The sequence below is a fragment of the Heterocephalus glaber genome, unplaced genomic scaffold, assembly GCF_053883595.1.
Source record: "Heterocephalus glaber isolate CG9 unplaced genomic scaffold, H.glaber_assembly_v1.0 deba00001572, whole genome shotgun sequence".
NCBI classification, from domain to species: domain Eukaryota; kingdom Metazoa; phylum Chordata; class Mammalia; order Rodentia; family Bathyergidae; genus Heterocephalus; species Heterocephalus glaber.
In genome coordinates, this window is record NW_028258357.1 from 2,148,903 (window position 1) to 2,157,299 (window position 8,397).

General features: G+C 37.0%; 2 protein-coding genes across 3 annotated transcripts in view; both read left to right on the top strand.

The window, feature by feature from the left end:
- The window catches only part of Mettl25 (methyltransferase like 25), a 244,640-nt gene that overhangs the window by 206,601 nt on the left and 29,642 nt on the right, over positions 1 to 8,397 (top strand). The window lies entirely within an intron of this gene.
- The window catches only part of Tmtc2 (transmembrane O-mannosyltransferase targeting cadherins 2), a 531,775-nt gene that overhangs the window by 37,668 nt on the left and 485,710 nt on the right, over positions 1 to 8,397 (top strand). The window lies entirely within an intron of this gene.

An 8,397-nucleotide genomic window follows, 5' to 3' on the forward strand; every position in this document is an offset into this window, starting at 1 on the left:
GTACAGAAAATCTCTTTTGCAAAATCCAAAGTTTAGAAAGCAGGCTAGCGTGGCTGAAAATGAATAAATGAAGGTGAAGGTATCAGGAGAAGACTAAGCCACCTACATACAGCCTTGTAAGACACAGTGAGAGGGTAGGGTTTTATTCAAACAGTGTCATCAGAGCATTGGACACAAATGAGTCCGGAACTGTTAGTCACTGTTCCTGTTTGGGAAACAGACCAGTGGGAAGCAAGAGTGAAAGCCTGGAGACTGGTTCCCCCAACTTGCATCCTCGTTCAGACTCTCTTGTCCCATGAAGCCTCTGTTCACACGAGTGGAGACAACTGCTCCTATTTTTACACTTGGTACACTGTGTTATTACTGTCTTATGACACTCATTGTATTCCATCTTATATTTTAGGGACCCATTATGCCTTGTTTAACCTTAAAAATCTTGGGATGTAAGATCCTACAGGGTGGGATTATACTTCTTATATGTTTGCATTTTTAACAGAGCTGAATTCAGTGGCTAATACAAAATAAATACTAGAGGATGAAGGAATAATTTATTTTTCTCAGTGATAATATATAGAATTGATTCAGCTAGTGCATATCAGCACTGAATGAATGAATGAATGAATGACCGTGGTCTGTAATGAAGTGCGACCAAGATGGGAGAAAGGGCATTTCAGCTTCTTACTCAGGACCAATTCAATGTCTTTTCTGGATGGAAAGAGAAAACTGTTAGAATTTTTTGTGTTTAGTAGGGGACGTTACTAGAACCTCTGCAGTGAGTCCTAGTCTCCTGCGAGCCATGGCAACACAAGGCGAATTAATTTATTATACAGGAAAGGTAGAAAAATGAGACTTTGAGAAGAAGCTGCACTTTGGGTCTGATCAGTGCTGCTCTGGGCAGCAAAGTTGAAAGCCCCCAGTGTACCACACCTTTTATTCAGTATATCAGGAGAAACAGATGTAACAAATGACTCAGGACAGAGAGTTCAGTACATCTGGATAAACAAGGTGTAACAAATGACTTGCAGAGAGTTCAGTACATTGAGATAAACAAAGTTTAACAATCCAGGAACAAGGAGGAACTGAGTAGATGATTTTGTTCCTCCCAGGATGTCTTCAGCTGGTGTAATCTTGTCCTGGAGCGTCACAGCATCACCGAATCATTGAGGTCTCAGTTGTGACCAGAGGCCAAAATGGAATTATGTCTCAAAATGCCAGAGCTGGCCTCTAGGCAGGAGAACTAGGCCTAATGAAATGATTTTTCCCTAAAATTATGTATCATTGCTCCCGAGAGTGTTTAATTAATCTAGAAGGGTTGAAAATCTTACTATCAGCTTGACTGACAAAGTTCCTTAGCCAAAAATAAAGAAGAAGAAAGAGAAGGAGAAGGAGAAGAAGAAATAGTTTTTGTGTTATTTGTTGGTTAAACAAATTAGAACATCAACTTATGGATAGAATATCATGTGTCAGAAGAGACCAAATGAACCAAGGCCAGGACTAAAGAGCTAGCCCAAAGTCAGCGCAGAATGGAGAACAAGGACAAGAAAGAACATTGCAGAGATGTGCAATGCTACACCTGCACATCCACCAAAGATGCTTCCAAAAGGAAAGGGAAGGGCATAAAGTCTATAAGCCACCCAAGTACACCATTATCGACCTAGACTCACTTACTGGAGGACAACTTCTAGAATTTAGAAAAACACTTTTTGGGGGGGTGGGGAAACTCACCTTCAAGAGGAGCATTAGTTATCTTCTTTTCCAAGCTTCTTGTTTTGTAGAGGAAGTAGTGGAACTATAGAAATATGAAATAGCATGCTGAGATCACACAGCTAAATAATGGAAGAACTGAAATTTGAATCCCAATTTCTTAACTCTAGTTCATTGTTCTTGCCAATATGCTCTATAAATTGGACAGTTGCAATCCATTTCCCTGAATTTTTGACATAGCACTCTGTATGCTTTGGAAAGAATTCAGTCTTGCCAATTGTCTGCAGTCTTGGGGGACTGTTGGTCAAGGTCTTCCCTGGTGAGAGCTTGAATATGTGACAACTCAGATTCAAATGCCAGACAAACCAGATTCACTCTCAGGGGCATTGAGTCCCTAGCACATTGACTGTAGGACAGGAAAATGGATGGAACTGAATCATCACAGCAACACATGCTGACGAGCCTGTCAGGTAATTCAACTACTTGGATCCCTGGAGTCACCTCATTCTTGTTCCCAGGGAACCCAGCTCTTCCACTTTTCTTTCTGTTCTGGAATTAAACCACATTATTCACACTCATTTATTTTGTTATATTGTTTTAATCTTTTTGCTTAGCACAGCAGAAACTATATCTTTTGCTTAAGATCAGAAAATCCTCATTGTTGTTGTGTATCTAGCAATACACACACATCAGAACATGAAATGAGAAAGCAATAAAAGGGGAAAGGTAATGGCAGAACTAAAGATTTTATTTTTTATTTTTGAGACAGGGTCTCATTATGTAGCACTGACTGTCCTTGAACTCAGGGCAATCCTCCTGCCTCGGCCTCTAGAGTGCTGGGATTGCAGACATGCACCACCACACCCACCCAAGAACTAAACTTTTTAAGCAAGATGTAAGTAGAATTCCAGATCATTCATAGGCTGATTTAACATATTTTCATAAATTTCTACTGTGTGTCAGGCAGGGTTGAGATAACAATCAGAGGCCTACATGGATGGGAATAAAGACCCGGCAACACACCAGAGATCCAACAGGCAGCCTGGAAAAGCAAAGAAAACAAGCCCCAAGAGTGAATACTAATAGATGTTGGAAGAAAGCGGGTGGAACATGATCTGCAAGGGGACTGAGCTACTTGGATTCCCGGAGCCACCTCATGTCTCCTTCTGACCGTGGCTTTTTGATTCTGGAAATTCTAGAACTGATCTCCTAATCAAAGGCATAGCACAGTCCATAGGTAGAGCTAAGAGCATAAGACACAATGAGATTACTATACTATCTTTCTATTACCTGGAGTTTGTAGCTCTGTTAAAATGTCATTGGGAAAAAATGGTCATGGAGATGTGACAGGATTCTTGCCCTGATTTTGCATTTACTACTCCTGAGCCGGAAAGTTCCTATCTCTGGGCCTGACTCTCAAGAAATGCATGAGAAAATAATTGCAATAGTTTAGTATATTAAAAAAAAAAAAGATCAACAAGAAAATGTTACTTTCCCTTTGGCATCATTTCCAGCCTTTGTTATGAACAGGCATTTCTCAGCCATGGCAGAAAGAGGAGTTTTCAAAAACCCATAAGCTAAAGAAAAGGGGATTGTGAGTGCAGCCAGCCTGCTGTCATAACAGCCCCTAGAAATAGAGCAGAACAGAGGCTCTGGGAAGAATTTTTACAGGAATTTAAACACAGAAAGGTATATTGTAACTGAAAGATATCAAGAGTACTCATGAATATATGTATAACCATTAGAAAGAATCTCTTTAAGGATGAGAGTGTATCTTTTAATTCTGAATTCTGTGTATCTAGCAGAAATTCATTGCAAATATTTGCTGGATAAGTGAATGAACGAAAATTACTCCCTCCTTGCCTCAAATGTATACACTTGGCAGTGTGATACTCATGTTTGCTAAAGTTATGACATCGACTAGCAGTTCAGAATGCCAAAGTAGTCAGATAAGTTTGTCTCTGATCCCTCTGGAAACCTGTAATTTTACATCACTAACGTAAAATTATAGAAATCTAGAATCGTTTTTCACTTCTTATGCAACTGGTTTCTTGGTTTCAGGGTGGTCTTCAGAGAGGCCATATGAACAACAATGTCTCAGAACAATCCATATTCAGAGAGAAAAGGACAAAGAATTTTCTTGCTAGTTTCTTCCTGGCCCATGTCTCCCATTGTTTGCATCTATCCTACATCACAGAACCTCTAGGATGTGTTATTACCCACCTCTCTGGGTGGTTTTGTAGGCATTTCAGTAAAGCCATGGCACAGGTACTTGGTCAGGTTGACATCAGGTCTAGGCCTCCTCCAACTGTGGTTGTGGCAGCAGAAACCTGGCTCTTTCACTATTCAGATAATCTATGTTTAAAAACAGCCCAAGATATGATAATGTCATTGTTTAAAAAAAAGAAAGGCAGGGCTGGGGATTTAGTTCAGTGGTGCCATGCCTGCCTTGCAAGCACAAGGCCCTGAGCTTGATCCCCGGTCCAAAAAAAAAAAAAAAAGGCAATTAGAAACTCCAGGAAATACAACTAATCCAAGTTATGGCAAAATATAAAGCAAATTAACTGTGAAATAATCTTAAGTACTTTAGGGGTAGTATATAAAAATAAATTCAATTTCAATTGTAGAAATATTATACTTTGATAAACCCATGAGAAATAAGACTAAAAATTTGGACCAGATTCAAATAATATTTACATAGATACCAAAATGTAAAAGCTACTTAGTAGTTTTCAACATTTTTAGTCAACCTATGATCAAAGCAAACATAATTTGTGCTTGTAGAGCCAATTATACATGCTAATAACCTGAAATCTGACAAATGTGTAACTGTTAAAAAGTAGGCTAAATTAAATATTTGAAAAATGGAAAAACAGAGACATTCATATCTTTATCGTACAGTATGTCAGTGCAGATGTGACGTACTGATGATCAAAACCAATGAAATGAATAAGCATTGAGAAGATGTAGTTCAAGTGACTTTAAAACTAATTTGACTGTACATTTCTAGCAATATGTATCCTTATCCAGGTGTGGTGGCACTTACCTGTAATGCCAGCACTCTGAGAGGTTAAGGAAAGAGAATCACGAGTTTGAGACCAGCATGAGCAACTTAATGACTTAGTAAGACCCTAAATCAAAATTTAAAAAAAAATTAAAAAGAGCTGGAGACACATCTTAGGACAAAGGCCCTGTGTTCAATCCCCAGTTACACACACACACACACACACACACACACACACACACACATACACACACACAGTGAGAAAGAGACATCTTAAAAACAAGAAAATCATTAAAAACATTTAACAGCTTTTATAATATTTTTAAAATGACATTAATATTGTTATTTTAAACTCTTTTTGGGATAAAAGCAAAGAAGCCATCCAGCACTACTGGGGTCATGTGAAAATGTCTCAGGGGCCAACTTGAAGAAGTTCTTCTTGACATAAATGGAAAATGTTGAGAGCCAAACAGAATAAAAACATTACTGTGTAAAACAGATTAAATATGTAAACATCTATGAATCTCTCACAATGCTGAAAAAAGATCTTCATTGATTTGCCATGATACCAACTTTATATTCTGAAAATTGACAAGGAGACAAAAATCAAGTGTTTACCTAATGTTTTTTAGGCAAATTGTATTTCAGGGTAACAAATAGTTAATTTGGAAAAAGTTCCTTACAGTAGACTATAGCATTGAGTTCATTCAAGACACAGTAAAATTAGAAAGTAAACATTTTTCAATCCTTAGTGAAATAATAAATCTGGTTAAAGATCATTGGTAACTTCTAAAACCATTATGTAAAATGTTGGTTGGAAAAGTTTATGATGAATGGGTTGAACTGACATGTTTGGACCTACTGATTAATCTTCAGATAACTAAAAGTGGATTACCAGAATTGTATCCTCTTCCAAAGTGATTCAATAGAGAGTACACAGCACCAACCATAAAATATTTCTGCAAACAAAAATGATTAATTTTTAGCCCAGCACAGTGGCACATGACTGTAATGTCAGTTATCCAGGAGGCAGAGGCAGGAGAATTGCAATTTCAAGCCCAGCCTGAGCAAATCAATGAAACCCTATCTCACGGATGATTTAAAAAGGGGTTCGGATATAGGTCAGCATTCCCTAGCTTCTATCCCCAGTACTACCAAAAACAATTTTTTTGTTTTTCTAACATGAATTTAATGAAGTCTCTAGGCCTAACTGCTTATTTTATAGGACTTATTTTTTAAAACCATGCATTAAACAATGTGATATAACACAAATTCAGCTATTGTTATTTCTGTTTTATCTTTCTTCATGTGAATAAAAACTATACATACATTTGAACCACCATGGAAACATTTATTCTCAAGGATTCTAAATGCACTGTCACTGAGGTCTAAGGTGATCTCAAAAAGGATATCTGACATTCATTCATTCACTTATTTCACCCAGGGTTTGGTGGCCATCTATGGTAGGTCTGGCAGTGAATTAAGTGCTATGGATGCACACTAGAGAATATTCTGGATTTGATTAAAGTTCTCTGAAAAACTGAACTCTGTTCTTTTAGATAAATGAACTGTGCAGAGATATTTGAAGGGAGTAGAGAAAAGAGCCCTGGCTCAGTTATCTGAACATTTTATAGCTGATAAAGTAAATATCAGACATGACCCAGGGCTACATTTGTGTCAGTGGTAGGAGTTGTAATTTTAGAAATTGAAATGTAAATTTTTGTATTGCATCATAACATAGTCTATGTTTAATTTGTTCATGGTTTCTCTGATTTGAAAATCAAGTACATATGGAATTGTTGGAATAAGAAAATGACTTCATATTTGCATTTTTTGAATCAGTAAGCAAATATTTCATTAACAGATCTGTTTAAAAAATAATAAAATTGCAAAATATGGGTCTTAGTACAAAAGTCAACTAGAAGACCAATCTATATTTTGTGTCATCACCAAGGAAAGTCGGCTGATGCTTAAAATTTTAAAAAGAAGAATGGAAGCTCTGGAATTGTATTCTCATGTGACAGAATCCCACAGGGAATCCCTATAGTGGTTGCTTTATCCTTTTGAGGCAAGGAGAGTATGTCCAGTTTTGTCATGTAATTGGAATAATACATCACTTTTCCTAGAAGGACTTTTGTTGCATCGTTCTGTACTGTAAGCATTTTTCTATCATCTTTCCTGGAAAAAAATGCAAGAGAGTCTCTAGTCTTTGTAATATTTTGAAAAAGAACACTTCAGACTTTATAAAATGCATTTTTCAACAAATTAACTGCTGTTGTGAGAGTCTGGGCAAATAGTTCTCCTTAATTTCCTGAGGTTAGCAAGAGTTTAAATTGCCTTACAATCATTCTGATTTCAAAAAGAATCTCTCTTTTTTTACTGGCCCTCCATGGGCAGCCTGAAAGAGTGCTTCTGCACTAAATTTATGTCAAAGTCCTACTGTCAGAAGAAGAAACCAGGTGACACCTTTGCAGCTGGCAAAAAGGACTCCTGAGCTTGAATTGAAGACAATACAAGAAGCTAGAATTTAAAAAGACAGGGAGGGCATTATGAAAGGAACAATTGGGACACACCAAGTATCTCCAAGGAAAACTGCTTTCAGGGCAAACTCTGAGCAGTGGAGGTAATTTTGATAACATATACCTTTGGGATTATTGATGCAGCACCCCTAATCTGGAAATTGACTCTTATTTTAGTCCTTTGCTTTGGCAGAAGTTATCTTAATAGTATTGCCTTTGAGTGCCTTACTGTAAATTGTGAATCTTAAAACTTCTCAGTGTCTGTGTTTCTTGCTACATGTATAAAAGCACAGATGTAGCTGGCTGTTAAAAAGGAACAATGAAGCAGAGACATAAAAGAATGAGAGAAAAAAACCATGGGTACTAGAAAAAAGGGAATCCTGAACAGTAGTACTTAACAGACAGTTTCCTAGTTTGTTCATTTAAAAAAGGCTGACTGTAGTATTTGCCAATTTATGTACTATAATTTCTCCTACCATAGCTGATTTCGAACTACTAACATGATATTAATGAATACGAGTTGGGCAGAGATTCCTAGTAGCATATCATTATATTGCCAACATACAAATACAATAAATGTAATTTATTTAAGAGGATAGTAACATATAAAGTAGAGACCAGAAAAATAATTAGGAAAGTACAATTAAGTAAAATACCTAACTGTAAGTTTTTATAATTCAATTTTTCATGATGACAGTGTTTTACACAGCCAACTCACAAAATTCCGAGTCAACTACTTGTTGACTCTTGTGAGCTGATCTGATGTATCAGTAGTTCTGATGGTATATACCTGCCTTCAAAGCCCAGAAATTCCTTTCCTGTCTTTTGGTCACCTCACATAGCTCAGTGTCTCTCTCTGTGTGTGTCTTCGCACTCTGTGTGTGTCTCTCTGTCTCTGTCTCTCTGTCTGTCTGTCTCTCTTTCTACCCTCTACCTCTCCCTACTCTCTGTATGTTGTAAATAAGATTACTCATATTAGATCTTGGTCATATGTAAGCTTTTTTTCTATTATGGGTTGACTCTCCATTCTAGACAAATAGTAGGAAAAAAATATAAAAGAAGTCCTTAACAGAACTTCCTTTTTACTAATTCCTCAGCTAAAATATTGTGTTTAATATTTTGATAAAAACTAACTTTGGTTTCTTTTCTTTGTTCATACCTTCTACCCAG